Source organism: Oculina patagonica, chromosome 6, assembly GCF_052425735.1.
Source record: "Oculina patagonica isolate OP01 chromosome 6, crgOcupat, whole genome shotgun sequence".
Classification (NCBI taxonomy): Eukaryota; Metazoa; Cnidaria; class Anthozoa; order Scleractinia; family Oculinidae; genus Oculina; species Oculina patagonica.
Window position 1 is genome coordinate 7160188 of NC_135763.1, and position 20601 is coordinate 7180788.

At 38.6% G+C, this 20601-nt stretch overlaps 1 protein-coding gene across 1 annotated transcript in view; it reads left to right on the plus strand.

The window, feature by feature from the left end:
- Window positions 1-20601, plus strand: part of LOC144656588 (uncharacterized) — a 507005-nt gene that overhangs the window by 380438 nt on the left and 105966 nt on the right. The window lies entirely within an intron of this gene.

The following is a 20601-nucleotide window of genomic DNA, read 5'->3' on the forward strand; positions in this document are numbered from 1 at the left end:
CGTTTAGTTTTGTTATTTCCGGATGCTCGCTACTTTTGAGGACATATAACTCATTTGGATAGCTCTATCTATCTTACAATAATCATGTCACGTGTGAAAACATGCAAATCAACAGGTTAAAATATGAACATAGGCATAATTACAATAATCTGTTAGTACAGAGGCGGAGTATGACCACAGGCTTACCATCCACTGTCTGTGAGGTCACAGCATTCTTATATGAATATTCAAGTAAATGTCTTCACTGATTGCTATTGTAAATATCTAAGCTTCCTAAAATCTGTTTTTACGTTTGTACGTTTTGTAATAAAATGGTGGATGGTAGTAGTGGATGTCGCGGTGAGGTGAATATCCACCACTAGCCACCGACACTCAGGGGAATAGTTGTTTTATTATACACCTAATTGAAAAAACGTTGACCCTGTAAAAAGCATAAACCTTGAACGATATGACCCAATGGTATTCTGGGTAGACAGCCTTGGTAAGCTTAGTAATGTTTCTTTGTTGATGATCAAGGTATTTTCTTTCTTTGAGAGCTATAAAAGTATGATGTATGCTGCCCCTCTATAAACATATTTACTTCGTCACGTATGACGATTATTTTTTTCCAATTTTCCAGTAAACATTTGCGTCGCATCGTTCATGGTTTATGCTTTTCATGGGCCCACCATTTTTTAATCAGGTGTATACTAAAACAGTGAAATGATATAACCCGAAAGAATGATTTTGACTAGTTTATTCCCTTCATAGATTACAATTTTCACGCGCGCGTTGCTCGGAGGTGACTAGTAAAGGATATTCAGAGTTTGAGTAGCCAATCAGCGCGCGCCAAAAACGCTATCCACTGTTTTTCCTCGCGAAGCGAGGCCGAAGGCCGAGCGTAGCGGGGTGTATAATTTTGTCCCTCAAAGGGCTCAGGTGGGATGAAATCTCGTGTGGAGTTTACGGTCATATATATATATTTGTGAGCTTGGTGTCTGACGGAAATGACGTCACACGGCCGCGCGCTGGTGGCCTAATTGTGTAAGGCGTCGAACTTGAAATCAGATCTTCGGGACTGAGGGCGGGGGTTCGAATCCGGCTAGGGTTTTTTTTTTTTTTTTTTTTTTACTATTATTTTTTTTTTGTGGGTTCGAATCCTGAGCCTTTCATTTTTATCGTTTTTTTTTGGGATTAAAATAACACTGATGTCCACATAATACTCCCTCAACGCCTATTCAGGCTATAAACTGCTGGGTCTGTAATCGTGCAGTTCGTTGTTGTTCAGTTTCTGTTTGTATTCTGTCTGCTGTATTTTGTCGAAGTCTCTGTAATCGTGCAGTTCGTTGTTGTTCAGTTTCTGTTTGTATTCTGTCTGCTGTGTTTTGTCGAAGTCTCTGTAATCATGCAGTTCGTTGTTGTTCAGTTTCTGTTTGCATTCTGTCTGCTGTATTTTGTCGAGGTCTCTGTAATTCGTTGTTGTTCAGTTTCTGTTTGTATTATGTCTGCTGTATTTTTTCGAGGTCTCTGTAATTCGTTGTTGTTCAGTTTCTGTTTGTATTCTGTCTGTTGTATTTTGTCGAGGTCTCTGTAATCGTGCAGTTCGTTGTTGTTCAGTTTCCGTTTCTATTCTGTCTGCTGTATTTTGTCCGTTACTAGGCAACAATAACCCAGAGCTTCGCGAGGCCCTGCGAGTCACGTATTACTAGTAGTATATATAAATATGGAATATCCCACTTGCCACTTGTATTTTTTGGTATACACACTTGCTTAAAGGCTCGTGTGTATACCGAGAAAATACAAGTGACTCGCTCGTAAGCGTTGCATAACCTAGTATACAGTCAACTCTCTCTTAACGAACACCTCTGTAAGACGGACACCTCTATAAGACGGACACCTGGTGACGGTCCCTGCCGTTTTTCAGTCATTTTACTGTAACCAAACTCCCTATAAGACGGTCACCTCTCTAAGACGGACAACGGACACTTTGAAATCATTAACGGACACTTGAGAAGTGTTTTTTATCACGTTTTATTAGTGAAAATACTTCCAAACTTCGTATTGACCTAACGCAAAGTTAGTCAGCGCCCTAAGAATACGTGTATACCAAGCTTACTAACCAAAAACATTACTTTTCTGCTTACGTGTATGGGACCTAAAGAGGTCGTTTTCTACTTACAGTTTTACAGTTTGCGTAGAAGCTCTCAATTTTTGCTTCAACAAGCAAATACGGTCTTTTATTATTTTAGTCTTGTTGCAGTTAGCAAAGGTTTGTTTGATTATGCAAAGGTTTAGCTTAAGTTTATTATCTCAGAATTACTGGTGTTGTGTTACTTCGACTCTCTACAGAACGGACACCTCTCTAAGACGGACAGCTGCGGCCGGTCCCGAAGGTGTCCTTCTTAGAGAGAGTTGACTGTATACACAAGGCGGCAAATTCGACATCAAAGAATCGGGTACCGCCTCTAGAATGTAATCGAGAAAACATACTTCCTCGTTTCGCCTTCGTCAGAGAACTCGGTCCTCGAAAGAACAGTTTTGGAACAATTTTTTTGCCGAAAGGTTGCAAAATCTCACCCATTGCTTCACTCAGGCAGGCCTCCGTAAATTAGTTGTAGCTTTTGAATTAGGCCACATTCACTACATTTCTTTTTAACTGTAATATATCAATAATCATTCCATTACTAGGCACCGAGAAAGTTCTATTTTTTTCAACACGTTATACTACTAAAACGGCAATGTTTCGAGCTCACGTTGCGTGTGCCGACCTCCATGCTCAAAAACGCTAATACCTAAACGCCGCGCATTTCTCAATAGACAATTCGAACAATACCACGCCCGTGACAGAATTCACTCAGTCAGGGAGGAGTGAAAGCCACGCTTCACGCCTGGGGCATACAATCTGCCGGATAAAGCCATCAGGCAAAAAAAAAAAAAACACGAAAACAAGTTTTCGATTTTAAGATTTCGATTTTCGCTCTTCGTGTACTCTTTATGTTAGTTTGACACGATGAGTTTTAAACTGTAACTATCGAGATATACATTAGAGTAAAAATTTACTCCGTATTAGATATTTACTTAGTATTAATTTTATTCCACTTCCATAAAAGCAAATATAAGTTGATGTTATTTGAGTTTCAGTTTAATTCAAGTCAGTCTTGACTATATTACATTTCTTTAAGAGTGATTTTGTAGTTGAGCGTTTTTCCTGTTTTCATTTTCTTGTGGTGGCTACTCAAAGTGTAAGAGTAACATGATGAAAAAAAAAAAGGAAAAATCTTAGGGGCAGACAAAAACTGACTGTTGAGTTTGAACGCTCTCCTGACCAATGCCTACTATTTAAATCGACGTACTTATTAACTTTATTTGTCTAAAGGTCCACCTTATCTGCCTGCTTGTGTGTGTGTGTGTGTGTGTGTGTGTGTGTGTCTGTCTGTCTGTCTGTCTGTCTGTCTGTCTGTTTGATATATGACACGCGTCCTGCATACGTCTAGGTTCAGCAATGTCGAAATCATCAAGTTTTTAGTTAATAATAGAGATGGTAAATTTTAAGCTCTGTAATAAATAATAAAGATGAAGTGTTTAACATGACATGAGCATGGGACAAAGAAAAAATTCTGAGTCCCCAACGGGAATCGTACCCATGGCCTCTCAGATACCGGTTGGGCGCTCTAACCAACTGAGCTACGAGAGACTGTTGTGAGCTGGGCCATTTACTAGCATCTTTATTTTTTACTATGATTGAGATAACATTTAAAAGTGGCTCACATCAAATACATTAGTTTTAAACGCCACAAAACTAAATTTATATTGGTTATGATTGTAAAGTTGTCAACTTTGACTATGCACTTGAGATTAAGCAGCTACAATACATGTAATATAATAATAGCTTACTCTGTTAAGTGCCTTGGTTTTTAAATGGATAAATGCTCGTCAAGCATGGGCCGTAACGCTTTCTATGCTTCACTTTTGCTTTGTTTGCTCTTATCACGATGCTTGCCCCACCTTCGTAACTAATCTCTTGTTCTTCGTCTAATTACACTCACAATCTAATAATCTAGCAAGCAACGACTAAGGACAAGAGATTAGTAACTTAATTAGGTGGGGGAAGCATCGTGATAAGAGCACACAAAACAAAGCCGAAGTTAGAAAGCGTTACGCTGTTAATGTGGACAGCAGAAAACATTATGTTGTCAATGTCAATAGGCCGCAAACGCGCGAATAATGCACAAGTTATTGACCACAGGGAAACTGTTAGACACACCCAGCATCGCTGGCGGAACTTTTGGTAACCAACACGTTCTTATTCGCTCTTCTTTATGATAACGAATATTGCAAGTTGCATCGAAAATATGGCTTCAAGCGCTGAAGTGACTTCCAGCATTTGCACACTCGCTCCTCGTCAAAAGTCGCCCTCCCAGTTCCGCTTTGGCGCCTCCGCAAAAACCTGTAGTGCGAAATCGTCAACAACATGCTCCAACCAAGGAGGGCTCTCACACCTGTTTGCAGGCAATTTAATTTCTCGACCGTATATCAATGGACATAGGACAATGTTTATCATTTCAAATCGTAGCCAGCCTCACCCACCACACGAACATCCAAATCCGCACACTGGCATATGACTTTCTTTCACTCTGCACTGCTCACCGCTTAACTTAGATGCCTGGTGAGCTTACTTACGTGATAACAGCGATACGGTCTTCATTTCTGATGGCATCACAAATGGCTTTGCCTCGTTTCTCCTGATTCAGTTTCAACACCGGTGGAAGTACTAAACGAATGACAGATTTATGACTTCGACGGACGTGTGTGACAAGGTGAAAAACAAATTCGCGATGAAAATCAAATGTGAAATTCTGTAATAACCAGAACAAAACCTTCCATTGTGGGTGCTCTTTGGGCCATTCCTAAACCAAACAGTGACAATATTCGACTCATACACGACTGCACCCGCCCAGAACATAGCAACATAAACTCGTATACAACCACCCAACATTTCTCTTACGTGACACTTGACAAAGCGATCTCGCTTATCAAGCTTGACACGTTTCTTGTGAAAATTGATCTCAAAAGTGCTTAACGACACGTACCCATCCACCCATCTAATTACAAAGCTACAGGACTCGATTTGCAATTCAGCGGAGAGAACCACACTACCGACATGTATGACTTGAAATTATCTTTTGCCCCTCCCCCCCTCCCCCCCCCCCCCCCCGGGGGGAATCCTTTACTAAAGGGGAGAGAATACTCGTCGTCTTGCTTAGGATTTTAGTCTCGCTTAGGGTGTTCCGGACAAAATGCCATCTTTTTCAGCCAAAGAAAAAAGAAATAGACAAATATAAATTCTATTTTCAGTATTGTGATATCTTTTCGAGGTCATTAAAAGCTTGAGCCACACCCAGATTGTTCTCTTTTAGGTTTTTATTTTTTTTAATTCCGACGAGCATCCCCGCCGCTTTCATGTGGGAGTCCTCCCCCAACCTCGGGCTTTTGGCATCTCACAAATCACCCTGAATATTTCACAGGCCCACGATCACCTGAATCAGGACAAGGCGAGGTTTTCAAACCATATAAGCATATCGTGATGACTTTCTCATCATAGGGGACAGGGAAAGCGAGAGCGAAATAGTTTACAATGAGTTAATCAGTAATTAGACTCTTAGGCCAACTTGAGCTTCAGATAAAGCTATCCCTCCCACTCAGCGACTTACCTTTCTGGGATTTGAAATTGACACAGTGAATAAAGAATTACCAAGCGTCTCAATGGCGAAGCAATCAATCACAAAGAGAGAATCGTGCTGCAAAATTAAATTTTGCAGCACGAGTGGTATTTAGCGGGCGAACTTTTCTCCGGCGAGTAATTGACACTGTTCGTAGCTTGCGACGTCTGCATCACCATATCCTCCCCACCGCGGCACTCAAATCTTTTTTAACATGGTGGGCTGAATTTTTAATCGTCTTTAACGGAACAGTTTTTGTTCGTCGAATCTGAGCCGATTGATTCGGATGAATTCTTCACAGTCGCGTGCCCGCTCGGTTCAGGAGGATTTCTTCATGGCGACCGGCTCTACTTAAATTGGGCAGCTGACTGCTGTTCCTCTTTAGCTCCCTCTCTAGCGCATATTAATCTACAAGAGACATATACTATCCTGCTCGCACTTAGAGGCTGGACCAGGACCTTAGCGGCAAATGGTTAACTGTACGCACCGATAACACTGCAACTGTCAGCAATATCAGTAAAGAAACTTAACGCAACACGCAAACAATGCGTTTGGCTTCGCGAAATATTTTGGTTTTTACCGTAGTACAAAGAGGTAAAGAGGCAAAAAAAAAAAAGAGGCAGAGAAAATAAAGTTGATGTGATGTGATAAGATTTTATGTTATGATTTTATGACATGACAGGACATGACATGACTTCACATCACTTCAACTTTATTTTCCCTCGATTTTTTTTTTGCCTCTTTACCTCGGCAGGTACATTAAGAGTGTGTCCATAAGAGGACCAGGCAACAGGTGATACAGCTCATATCACCGATTTCGCCCAAACTAAGCATAAATGCTGGGTATGGTGAGCTATTTACTGTGACAAAACATCAGCTTAAAATATTTTATTCCCTTCAAGTTATGGCACCTTTTGCAAAAATGGCCATTTTACACTAATTTATGCATATTTAATTAGCTGACTTTAATTGACCAGTTCCACAAGAAAAAAAGACTTCTGAAAATAAAATTCACTGCATTATATTCTGTGGTTATTAGGCTTTAAGTACAATAATTCACTTCAACCGTCTGATTTGATTTCTTCTCCTCAAACGGTCTTTTGGAAGGTACACATTTCGTACTGTTGGAAATAGCCTTTAACTAGTGCCCAATATCTCCCATGAGCAACAACTTATATACATTATTCTTACATGGGTAATGAAATCCATCTCTAAACTTCACAAAAATGCCACAAAATGTCTGGGGACTTCAATATTATATTAGTATTGAGGAACTAAACACACGTGACTTAACGATTTCTTGCTATTTCATCAAAATTCACCGAAATACAGAAGCCATTTATTTGCCTCAATTTGGCATAAAATCGGTACGAAATAGCTAATCAAGCATAAATCTATAGATAACAATCAAAATATTGGCGAACAAAAGGCAGTTAGGACATTTTTCGGAGCGTTTTCAGAGCCGATATAATTCGGCAATGTTGTGATAGCAAATGTAAAAATAGCAGCGAAAGATTTTCTTCAAAAGCTTGCTCAATTCAACATTAAGGCACATCAAAGTTAAGAAACAAGAAAGTAATACTACATACATGCCACTTATCGACACACAGATGCTTTCTTTTGAAGGATTTGTTCTTCCTCGCTGCACTTCGATCCTTCGATCGATCTCAATTGACATGTACTGTTGCTTTGAGGCGCGATGAACTTAGCCAATACATCGTGGTTCATTCTTCGTGAAAAGTGTAAACAGGTTGTCAATAAAGTCATTCAAAGAGCTGTTCAAAGTTCACGGAAGGACACTTCTCTCAGCCAGTTTGAATGAAATAAATTTAACTGGAAAATAAACAGCCGCCATGTTGTATTTCTACCTTTGAGCCTGCCGTTTCAGTCAGCGGTACGGCCGTTCACTGGGGCAAGTACGTAGTCCCGGGGTATCCAATCGAACAAAATCGAACCAAAAATCAATCGAACCCAATCGAACACCAATCGTTCGATTGGGTTCGGTAATCGAACAAAATCGAACATCTATTTTGCTGTGAGTTCGATTTTCGAACCAATCGAACCAATCGAACATAATCGAACACAATTGAACATAATCGAACTCAATCGGGTTCGATTTTGTTCGGAATCTTTCTCTTGATAAGTAAATCACGCAGGACTAATCAAAATCAACTTTTATTGAATGGAATAAATATAAAAACGTCCAAATATCGAACTGAATGTCAATGTTTGGTAAAATATATTTGGTAGAAGAGAACAAAACGACGGTAAAATAACTGGAATGCACTATTGTTTACATTTCTATATTAAAAGGAACGATATGGTTTCTGCCCTGCTTTTCACCGTTACACTCAGACAGAAGTTGCATCATTTTATTTACTGCAACACAGGCAGTTGTGTTCAATATGTGAAGAATCATTAATTATTAGTAGCCAAAACGCTGCCGCCATCAGTCTGTCCAAGCCCTCAAGGGCGGCCAAAAGCGACGTTGACAGGAGAAAAGCAATTTCCAGCATGACAACAATTACATTGGAGGAAATGCTTACTATTAAAATGAATGACAAAAATAACAAGTAAACAAGTAAAACAATTTTTTTTCTTAACATCAAAACCATCACAATAAGCAAAAAACTTGCATGCAAAATTGACTTTAGTTTCGGACGAGTACGTTGTTCGACTGCCCCAGCCGTAGCTCTTGAAATCAATCGATGCAGAATTAACGTCGCGTCGCTGGTGTGCCCGTGGCTATTGTGCAGACAATCGTCCTATCCCGGGGTATGGTAAATCGCCAAAAAGGATTAGAGGAAACGGTGCACCGTACAATATGTACGCAGTATAAACAAACAGGAGTTCGGTAATCGAACGTTCGATTGAGTTCGATTGTTGGTTGTTCGGTAATCGAACGTTCGATTGAGTTCGATTGTCCATTGTTCGGTAATCGAACGTTCGATTGAGTTCGATTGACCAAATTTTATTGTGAGTTCGATTATGTTCGATTACCGAACCCAATCGAACGATTGGTGTTCGATTGAGTTCGATTACCGAAAGTTCGATTGGATACCCCGGGCGTAGTGTAGTCATCATATAGTTGTTTGACTAAATCCTATATAGGGATATTCATAGAGGGGAGACATAGCCTAGCCCTACACAGCTATACACACCTATACATAGCTTAACACAGCTATACACAGCTATACACACGCGTGTTCATTTGCTTTTCCTCCGTAAATGTTTGTTTTCGTTGGAATAAGTAGCGGATGGCGTTATCTACCCTCTGAACAACCGGGGCTTGATCTTAGCCTTATAAGTAGTGTGCGTTTCTTGTAAAAGTGAGAATTTTTTTCAACTTCTCCATTGAATTTTTTTGATAAATAGTTGATGAGAAATACACTGGATGCAGTGTAATGTATGCGATGCAATCGGTTTTGATGCTCTGAAATTGAGCTCTGAAATGTTGGAAACCATTAAATGATCAGAGCAAGTTTTTTCCATCTTATATCAGGTTAAAACTAGTATGTTTATTGTTTTTTTGTTGTTTCTGTCTTTTTGGGAGGTGGGGGAGGGGGTGAATATGGACATTCGAAGAAATGGCGGTCAGGTTGTCAGCCTGGCCTGTGTACATCTATTCCTTCTGTTCAAATCGTCTATATTATATTACACTTTGGCAGCTAGGAGACTGAATTTGTCCCCACTCTCTTTTTCGGGATCCCACAAAGTTCTCCATCTGTCCATTTACCGATAAACGTCATTACTGCAGTTTTGTTTTAGAAAAGGGCATTTATGGGGACAAATTTTTCCTCCTGAATGCCCACATTGCAAGTGACGAATTGCGGCTTCAAATGATAATTTTCTTCATCACCGACTCAATTTAAGTGGCTATGTGAGTTACAAAGACGCGAATGCAGACTTTTGTAAAGAGCTTAAACCCCGCATTAAAACTAAACCAATTTATTGCAAGACTAAGACTACGCAAGACGGCAAAACTTATTAGCTAATGTTTCAACCAGCACAGGTAGTCTTCTGTCTTCTTCGAGGTCAACGCGAGGGAAACCCGTTTTATTTTTTGTTGTTTTCTCTCTCTACATTCACACCTTTATAGATATATGTATATATTTGCTGCGCCATATAGACTGCGTTGCTAAAGGCATTTCGTACGTGAATACTTTGTTCAGTTCAGCACAGACGCTCCCCCAACTAAAGCACTTGCGCAAGAAAGACCACCTGCTACGATTACAAAACCTACCTCGCTATCCACCGGATAGTGATTTATCCCGTCGTAAACGTTATTCTCCAATTTTGCTGAGTTATTCATTTTTTCCCATTTATGCCCCGGGGGTAGGGGAATTTGGTCAAAAAATGTAATCGTTATGCGCGGTACTAATCACTATTTCCGCCAGGGGAGGAGAATTTGAGCAAGCAATAAAAAATACAAATGTCTGGTAAGTAACTGGGAGACGTTGACATTTTGATTTGTTTAACTGTGTAGCGTCTTTTATGCTAAAAATAATTGTTTATGTTCCAAAATGACGCTAAATGGCGGTATAAAACTGCTCCGACGTTTCGGCAATACTGCCTTCTTCAGGGTGCCACCCCAAAAAAGGCAGTATTGCCGAGACGTCGGAGCAGTTTTATACCGCCATTTAGCGTCATTTTGGAACATTAACAATTATTTTGGTTTGGTTGCCGTGCATGCCGACCGTTGAACATAAAAATCAAGAACTCTGTTTCGGTGAAAGCCAAATGGAACAGAATTTTTTCTGGAAAATCTCTTCGGAAATTGACGGAACGTCAGAAATTTTCTTACCATTTGTAAGGTTTCCCAGTTTTAGTCTCCCATCCTTCGGAAAGAAATAACAGGAAACTGAGCTACAAATGGTAAGCGACATCTATTTCGGTTAGTTTGCTAATTTTGGAAAGAAACCGTTCAATTCCAACCGGTTCTCTCCAACAAATGGTAAGCACCCTAGAGTTTGTTCAGCATCACATTGCGGTAAACACGTCAAGCTGTAGCGGAGGAAATAGTTTTCCCTACGACAATTTGAAAATATTCTCATTTTCATCACAAACGCATCCAACGAACACTCGCAGGGGAAAAGCAAATGATCGCGCGTGTGGTCACGCGTGATGGACGCGTGATGCCCAGTTAACGACCGTACCGCTGACTGAAACCGCAGGCTCAAAGGTAGAAATTCAACATGGCGGCTGTTTATTTTCCAGTTAAATTTATTTCATTCAAACTGGCTGAGAGAAGTGTCCTTCCGTGAACTTTGAACTGCTCTTTGAATGACTTTATTGACAACCTGTTGACACCTTTCACGCAGAATGAACCACGATGTATTGGCTAAGTTCATCGCGCCTCAAAGCAACAGTACATGTCAATTGAGATCGATCGAAGGATCGAAGTGCAGCGAGGAAGAACAAATTCTTCAAAAGAAAGCATCTGTGTGTCGATAAGTGGCATGTATGTAGTATTACTTTCTTGTTTCTTAACTTTGATGTGCCTAAATGTTGAATTGAGCGAGCTTTTGAAGAAAATCTTTCGCTGCTATTTTTACATTTGCTATCACAACATTGCTGAATTATATCGGCTCTAAAAACGCTCCGAAAAATGTCCTAACCGCCTTTTGTTCGCCAATATTTTGACTGTTATCTATAGATTTATGCTTGATTAGCTATTTCGTACCGATTTTATGCCAAATTGAGGCAAATAAATGGCTTCTGTGTTTCGGTGAATTTTGATGAAATAGCAAGAAATCGTTACGTCACGTGTGTTTAGTTCCTCAATACTAATAAAATATTGAAGTCCCCAGACATTTTGTGGCATTTTTGTGAAGTTTAGAGATGGATTTCATTACCCATGTAAGAATAATGTATATAAGTTGTTGCTCATGGGAGATATTGGGCACTAGTTAAAGGCTATTTCCAACAGTACGAAATGTGTACCTTCCAAAAGACCGTTTGAGGAGAAGAAATCAAATCAGACGGTTGAAGTGAATTATTGTACTTAAAGCCTAATAACCACAGAATATAATGCAGTGAATTTTATTTTCAGAAGTCTTTTTTTCTTGTGGAACTGGTCAATCAAAGTCATCTAATTAAATATGCATAAATTAGTGAAAAATGGCCATTTTTGCAAAAGGTGCCATAACTTGAAGGGAATAAAATATTTTAAGCTGATGTTTTGTCACAGTAAATAGCTCACCATACCCAACATTTATGCTAAGTTTGGGCGAAATCGGTGATATGAGCTGTATCACCTGTTACCTGGTTCTGCCCTGTTCTCTCACGGGCACACTCTTAAATGCTCAGAAACAAAGTCTCGACGCTGAACTACAGTGTTACAGAAGAGAAGCGTTTGAACCGTCCACAGTAGCGACATACCGGTCGCAGCTGCACGCATAACTCCGTTTCGGCCTTTATTTGTGCTACCAACCAGTGCACTGCAGGGCCATCACCTCTTGCGCTATGTGGTCTTCCTCGCAAGAACTTTGTCAACTTTAAGCATTCCGTGCTACCTCAAAATAGTACGATACTGCATCTGCAGCATGGGTTTCCAAACCCGGCTTTAAACGCAATCATCCAAGTACAAAAAAAACTTTACTTTTAAGTGGCATAATGCGCATAAACAGCAAAGTAGTTTTTCAAAAGCTACCTATCCAACCAGCCATCCTCACCAGAATTTTCGAACAACTTAACCTTACTATATCGCTGAACACAACCTTCTGGGCTGCGTGTTTGGTGGCCTTTTTCTCCTTTTTTTTAAATCAAACCTTCTCGTACAGACCGCAGCAGGATTCGATCCACAAAAACATCTACGACGACGTGGCATACACCTCTTCAGTTGGGACAGCGTGCTTTTTGTTTGCTGGTCCACAACTATTCAATATCGTAACCGTACAATTCTCAGACCCAGTTCCCATAGTTGAGCATTCTAACCTCTGCCCAATGTCCGTACTTGTGCACGCATTCAAGCTGCCAAAGTGAGTGCTTCAACCCTTTAAACACGATTTGGGCCCTGCGTTTACTTATAAAAAGAATGGCGCCCTAACACCACTAACATACTCGGTTTTCACTAATAAGCTTAACTTTCATTCAACTATGCGTTTTTGACATTACTAAATGCTCTAGGCACTCCTTTTGACGGGGTTTAGCGAGGTATGCCCAAAGTTGCGGTGTCTCTGGGCATTACATTTAACTCCCAGGCGATTGGCGCTCAAACGGGTATGAACGCTATTTAGACTGTTAACGTTCTCTTCAATATAAATTAGCTGCTTTAAGCATATATGATGAGGGAGGCTATCACTCACTCATGATCCCAACAACTCCTAGGGGGAAATTTGGGGAATTCACGCGTTGGTCATTGCATTAAAGACCCGGAGACCCCAAATGAGTTGTTGTGTATTTTGGGTATAAAAGACATGTTTATCGTAATTAAATACAATAAGCAGAAATGCTAGACAAGCCCAACAGATACATGTAGCGAGGTGACCGCAATTAACTGGCATATTTCGTTAGCTAATGAGCGAACAACAACAGAAGAGCGTAGTTAGCAAGTGTATTTGCTTTTGAAATTTCCGCATTGGTCATTGGAATAAAGACCTTGAGACCCCCAATGAGTTGCTGTGTATTCAATAAACGCAAATTTTCATTTCATTTTTTTACAGGCACATTTGCCATTATAAAAAAGTACGATACAATAAAACGACTTAAAATGTACTGAAAACTGACTTGAAATGTACCAATCTTGTTTGAAGCACTATTATTAAAAATGATTAACTGAGAGGTTTTTGCGTCGTTCATGGAAACGCTACATTTACTGGTAGTTGTTCTTGTCAACCCGCACCGTTTGTCTGTCTGTCCGTCTGAAATTTATTGAATTACAGAATGGTACTACAAAATAACAACGACATAATTAACTTGATAGCAAACAAGGACAATATCAACTAAAGTTAACGGTATACATAAACGTTCGCGGGTAGGCCGACGGCATATTAAACAGCTACCTGTCAGCTAATATCTCTAAGAGAATAAAAGTCACGATAATTGGCCTGTTCTCAACCCCATCACTTTTGTGGGTACCTAAATTATGAAATGCTTGCCTAATTAATTATGGAAAGCTAATCTTCGACCTATCTTCAAAAGAACGATTCTAGGATTTCGATTTTTGCTATTTACGTAATTCTTTATAATAGTTTGTCCAATTGAGTTGACTATCGAGATATTTATTAGAGTAAATAATTACTCTGTATTATATATTTACTTAGCATTAATTTCACTCGACTTTAATAAAAGCCAATTAGTGTCAATTTATGGAATTCGGAGTTTGAATAAAGTTTCAGTTTAATTCAGGTCAGTTCTGTCTGTCTGTCTATCTATCGGTCTTGCCTATCCCAACTCGATTCGTACTAAATCTTTTTCGGATGAATCTAGTCCACGTACAGTATTGGACAACCCTCCCGTTGCAAGCTGACTCTTTCTCTTTTAAAAGAGAAAAAAACTTATAAAAAAGCGTTACGAACATGAAAACATAATGTGTATTTTGCTTAACATTTTGGTGGTTCTAATAAATACGAAACTTATTGTTTTTGATCATCACCTTAACATTTTTCATGAGCTTAAATTCTCGTTTCTTTTTTTTTATTTTCTTCTCAATTTCATATTTAATCATCATTTTTTTCTAAAAACTTTGAATGTATATCCGGTTTCTTCTGCAGTCCCACAGAAACCATTTTACTATAATAATAAAGTAGTTTATTAAATCCAAAGAAGGGCACTGCTTTGATATTATTCCAAATACAAAATTTTGAAAAGTAAGACGAGCTACTTGATTTCATAAGAGGTACCAGCAAGATTCAAAATAATTCCAAAATTGTCTGACGTGGGAACACTGGTAAAAAAATGATACAAAGGTTCTGGTTCAGCCTCACAGAAAGTAAATAAATAATCAGTTTTCAAACCAGTTTTGTTTTATTTCGCATTCGTGAAATGTCTTGGTATTCACGTGGATAAAATACTGTCGTGGGCGAAAAATTGGTTATCTGCAGCTCGTGATGATAATATGTATTTTGAACTGACATGAAACGTCTTTTTTAACTGAAATATAGATAATTTCAAATCCATTTTTCTCTCGCGGGGTCAGCTTGAATGCTAAAGTTTTAGCAGGTTTTTGTTAGCTGTCTTAAGCTGTTGCCGCTTAGAGATCTCTTTGGTAACTTTATTTTGGCCTGTATTGCTCGAATGTTGGGTGGAAACCATCTTAACTTGAGAACATGATAATATCGTTCTTGGTACCTGTTATTACAACTTTCATTTCCCAGAAAGTCTAATAACACTTGGGATCGCTACTAATGGTGAAAGTTTAGCGATACTCTATGGATGGTCGTAACTTTTAGGAGATCGTTACCTTCGGTACTTTGCAGTATGACGTAAAGTCAAAGGATGTCTCAGATAAGCATAGATGGTCTGACTTAAAAACCCAAAGACCTAGGAATAAAGCTACGCCTATAAACAAAATAACAGTGGGTTAAGTTGCAGCATATCTAACTGAAAAAGGTTCCAAAGTCAAATCACGAAATAAATAAAGAAAATAGTAACAGTGAATTAAGTTTTAATTTGTAATTACCAAAAAACAGAAAGCTTGAAAAAGTACTTGTTTTTTTATAAAAGATCTTTTTTCACTTTAATAAACCAACTTTACTGAAACCTACATATTTCAGGCTTACAAGCACGAAAAATATAAGACGGATTCGATAAATTGATGCAAACCGAACACTAAAAGTCACAATAATCTTATCGACTTACCGAACGTTTTGCAACCAAAAAATAAAGAAATACACAGCGACGCCTCAAACAGCGACAATATTAAACAATTATTCCATGAGCGCGCGTTTGATATGAGACGGTAGATAGCCAACGAGGCGACTAGCGCGAAGTTGGTTATAACTATCTCATATCCAACATTATTAAATTCTCAACCTCGGATATTGCATTTCTAGCTTTCTGATTGGTTTACTGAATCCCGGTATCAGCTCATATACCTATGTTTGACCTTATATAGAAAATAAGTGCGGCAAGTGCCGCTCAGCGTAAAACTTTTCTGCAGGAATCGACAGTTCCATCAGAAAAATGGATGAAAACAACAAATTTGGCGAGCTTTATGAACAAGAAATAATCAGCGGTGGCTACAAAAACCACAGAAATGCCATGGTAAAATTAACTACGCAAAACAAAAGGATTAATGCAAAAAGTTTAATTAAAAATACTTGTAAACGCACAACAAGAGCGAGTAAATAAAGTAGAAAAGCAGCAAGCAAATAATTTACGAAAACGGAACGGCAAACTGACACAGTTTCTTTCAGTGACATCATAAAATTAGGCTCAGCACTTCTTTAAAGTTTGTTACCTTTCAAACTTGGTCTTGTCCTTTCATACTTCAATAAACCTGTTCCACTTTCAGCTCAATTTCGCTTTAAATAATATGGCAGTCTTGACGGCAGCCGTGGAGCCGTAAACAAGTGCAATGTAACTCCTGCTTCGTTCGACTTGCACAAGACGTGTAGTTTCCAGAAAAGCTTTTTCTTCGGATCATCCCACAAATCTTAACTGTTGTCACAATTTCCAGGATATATAGACGACTTTAGAGGAGATTGTTCGAAGAAAATCTTGGGAAGAAACTCTGTCGCTCGCTTTCCTCGTGTGTTTCATTCAACTCAAGAAGTGAACACCGCGCCACAAATTTTCCCGCCTCGATCCTCATACTATCACTTTGTTTACATCAAAATAAAATGTCCAGTCGATTTAAAGTTAAAGAAGAATTTAATAAAACAATTATTCCATTCCCCCTTGTTGGATACGAGTCGTTATAGCCAACTCGGCGCTTCGCGCCTCGTTGGCTATTTACCACATCGTATCCAACGCGGGCTCATAGAATAATTGTTAAATATATCCTACTGCTACTGCTACTGCGTTTGCTACTGCTACTGCTACTCCTACTTCTACTACTTTTAGCAACAAAGTCCTCTCACTACCTACTCATCCCTCTTCTTCACTTAAGCCCTTGTTAAACGGTAATGCAAGTGATCGCAAGTAGCCGCAAGTTAAACTTGCGTACAGACTTGTGTTGGCGGGCCAAACGCACCCGCAAGTTTACTCGCCAGTAAACGCAAGTCGTACTTAAAGTTAACAGCAAGACTCGCAATAATTTGCGTTGGGTGGCAAAACGGGTGAAAACTTGCGTTGACTTTCGTGCAAATTTGGTCTCGACCAAAGTGAACGCAATTTATCGCAAGTCAACGCAAGTTCACGAACCCAAGGCCTGGCCAAACGGAGACGCAAGTGGACTAAAGTTAAAAGCTTGCGGCTACTTGCCGCCATTTGACCAGGCTTTACATACACGTACAGTGATATTTAATTAGCAGTATTACGTCAAGGAAACGTATTTTCTTGTTTAGATTTCTTTTTTTTTTTTTAATATCTTTATTGCCATTTTAACATTGTACAAATGTTACAGTGTAAGAAAAAAAAGAACAGACGTAAGTTACAATTAAGTTACGTAGTTTATAAACTGTTACAATTTACATATGAAAATAAAGGTACAGGTACATAGGAAAATAAAGTAAATGAAAAAAATATAAATAAATAAAGAAAAAATAAATAAACAAGGAAATAAGCTTACATAAAGTCTTTCCACTTTAATTCGAAATTGTTAATAGTTTTATTTCTAACTGCAATATGTTGTAGAGTATCCAATCTGTTTTTTAGAAAAGGAGGAAAGCCGTCAAAAGGTACATCATCGCAGTCTTGGGTCGTACAAAAGATATAATACTTAGCTACAAGTGATATGTAATTTAAAATATCTTTTGTTTGTATGGCGTTGTCATGCCAGCCGTAAAGGATATCGCGTTCTGAAAGAGTAATTGTATTTTGTTGTTTTTCGGACCACCACTTTTGAAATGCAGTCCAGAAATTAGAAATTTTAGGACATCGGTAGAGTAGATGAGGCAATGTTTGCGGCTGCGTTTTACATAAATGACAAGTTTCAGAGTCGCATAAATTCATACGAAAAAGCGAATACCTGGTAGGAAGTATATTATGGATGATTTTATATTGAAAGATTTGAAGCTTTGTTTCGATCGTAATTGCAAAAGGGAAGTTGTAAACATTTTTTAGGCTTTCTTGGGAGAAACCATACCGTAGAAGTCTTTGTTCAGCAGTTGGAGGTTGGAAGTAATGATCCGTAATAGCTGCATAAACAGAACGGGTGTTAATAATATTGCGTAAAGGGGATTCTTGCGACGCATTTTCGTTTTCAAATTGGTCTTTTGCTGCTTTGATTTCGCATCTCCAGCTTGGTGGAATTGCGTTTATTAGACCATAATAAGTTGTGAACGGGATTTTCAGCTGAAAAGTTTGTTGAAATGTGGTATGCGATAAGAAACCAAAATCATCATCAAGCAAGTCACTAATAAAGGTAATGCCGCTTTGGTGCCATTGTTTTAAATAGATCATGTGTTTGTTTATTAAGATGTTTTTATTATTCCATATAATTTCATTTTGCCGTTTAATATTGTCTTCTGAGATAATATGTTTGTTTTCCTGCCAATGCTTTAATATCACTTGGTAAAAGGGTGGTGCATTGTTTAGATCAAGTTGCCTTGAATTGTATCTGCAGTTTAATAGGAAAGAAAGGCCGCCATGTTGCCTAAAGAAATGTTCAATGAGAATTTTCCAGGAGGAGGAAGAGTTTTGGTGTATCCTGTTAATCCATGAGATTTTTAAAGCGGTTTCCATTACCTTAAAGTCAATCATTTTTAGGCCGCCTTTGTTTTTTTGTCCTATGACTGTAGTTTTCTTTATTTTGGGAGGTTTACCTTCCCAAATAAAATTAAAAATCATGTTGTTGATCGTGTCAGGCAAGTCCTTTGGTAAACTGAGGTTAGAGCTGTTGAAAATTAATTTGGATAAGGCTAGAGTTTTAACGATATTTATTCTGCCAATTAAAGTCAGTTTCCTATTTTTCCAAATATTCAAAACTTTTTCCATACTTCGCAACTTTACGTCGAAGTTAAGCTTATCCGCTTTTGTGGTGTCGTAGGAAAAGAAGACGCCTAAAGCGCAGATCGGGTCGACGGGCCATTTGAAATTGAAAGGTGTATCACATCTATTTTTCCATTTGCCGAGCCACATAGCTTCGGTTTTGGTGGAATTGACTTCTAGGCCGGAGACAACCTTAAATTGGTTTAGCAGTTCGAGTAAATGGGGAACAGATTCTGTATCGCTAAGAAAGACTGTGGTGTCATCTGCATACATGGTGGTTTTTATTTCATGGTTTCTTATTGTAATTCCTTTAATAAGATCGTGATTTTTGATGGCTCTTGCGAGAAGATCAAGACCAATAACAAAAAGAAGGCCTGATATTGGACAGCCTTGTCTCACTCCACGAGTTAAAGAAAAGAAGTGAGAAGCGTGACCATTGTTGAGAATACAGCTAGAAATATTTGAATATACAGTCTTGAACCATTGTAGGAAATCGGGCCCAAAGTTAAAGAGTGTGAGAGCCTTCTCCAGGTAGTTCCACTCAATTGTGTCGAAGGCTTTCCGGAAATCGACAAAAACGGCGATGCCAGGCGAATTTTCTTTATCCAAATGGAACATCAAATCTTGGATCAATCTGATATTTTCTCCAATGTATCGCCCTTTCACATAACCGGTTTGGTCGGGATTTATTATTTTAGGTAATACCTTTTCTAAACGATTAGCCAAAACTTTAGTGAGAATTTTGTAATCAACGTTTAAAAGAGATATTGGTCTTAGGTTCTCAAGGATGGTTTTGTCTTTATTTTTTTTGGGAATAAGCGAAATTATACCTCGTCGTTGGGATATCGACAAGGAACCGTTAAGAAAAGCATAATTAAAACTTTCAACAATTAGAGATTTAAGCTCAGGCCAGAAAAATTTTAAAAATTCAGTCGACAGACCATCGGTACCCGGAGTTTTGGCTGCTGCAAATTCTTTGAGTGCTTTGAAAGCCTCATTTTCTGTAATCAAACCTTCACATAGAGCCTGTTCATGGTCCGATAAAGCTGAGATGTTGCTGGGATTAAAGAAAACGCCCTCTTCCGGTTTCTTAACATTTTCCGCGTGTTGCGAGGTATATAGCGATTTATAAAATTTACTTTGTTCTTCTAAAATGTCAAACTGGTTAGTTATGACAGAATCGTTCGGTAGCTTCAGTTTAGAGACTAACTTTCTGGAGTGGTTTCTTTTTTCAAGGTTTAAAAAATATTTGTTGTTGCGTTCTCCTTGTTCATGCCATCTTGCGCGACTCCTGATGATGGTGCCGCGAGTTTTAAGTGCCATTATTTTTTCTAGACGAGCTCGAGTAGAATTAAGTTCACAAATTATTGGCCCGTTGTTTCTATTCTTTTCGGCTTTTGTAAATAATTCGTTGATTTTCTTTTGGAGGAAAACTTCTTCATCTCGTCTTCTTCTTGCTTTGATTTTTGAAAATTTGACAGTAAAACCTCTAATTTCCATTTTGACAAGATCCCATTTTAGGCCTAAGTCTTCAACGTCTCGGTACTTTTCTATGAAGTTTGTTAAGTTTTTGCGCAAGTCAGAAACGTATTGCTTATCTTCAAGAAGGGAAGAGTTTTAGATTTCTTAGTTACGCTAAATTACAATGTCTTGCATTTGTTCTTTCCAGGTACCTGCAATGGAATCAACTTAGCAATCTAACTGTTTTGAAGACGCACTGAATTCACGCTTGTTGCTCGATTAAACCATTTATTCCAACTGAAATTGAATCTTCAGAAACTTAATATACAAAACAATTTTAAAACCGGAAAATCAGGTTGTCAATCCACAGGCATCAATCAAGTTGTGTCTGTACAAACAAAACCGC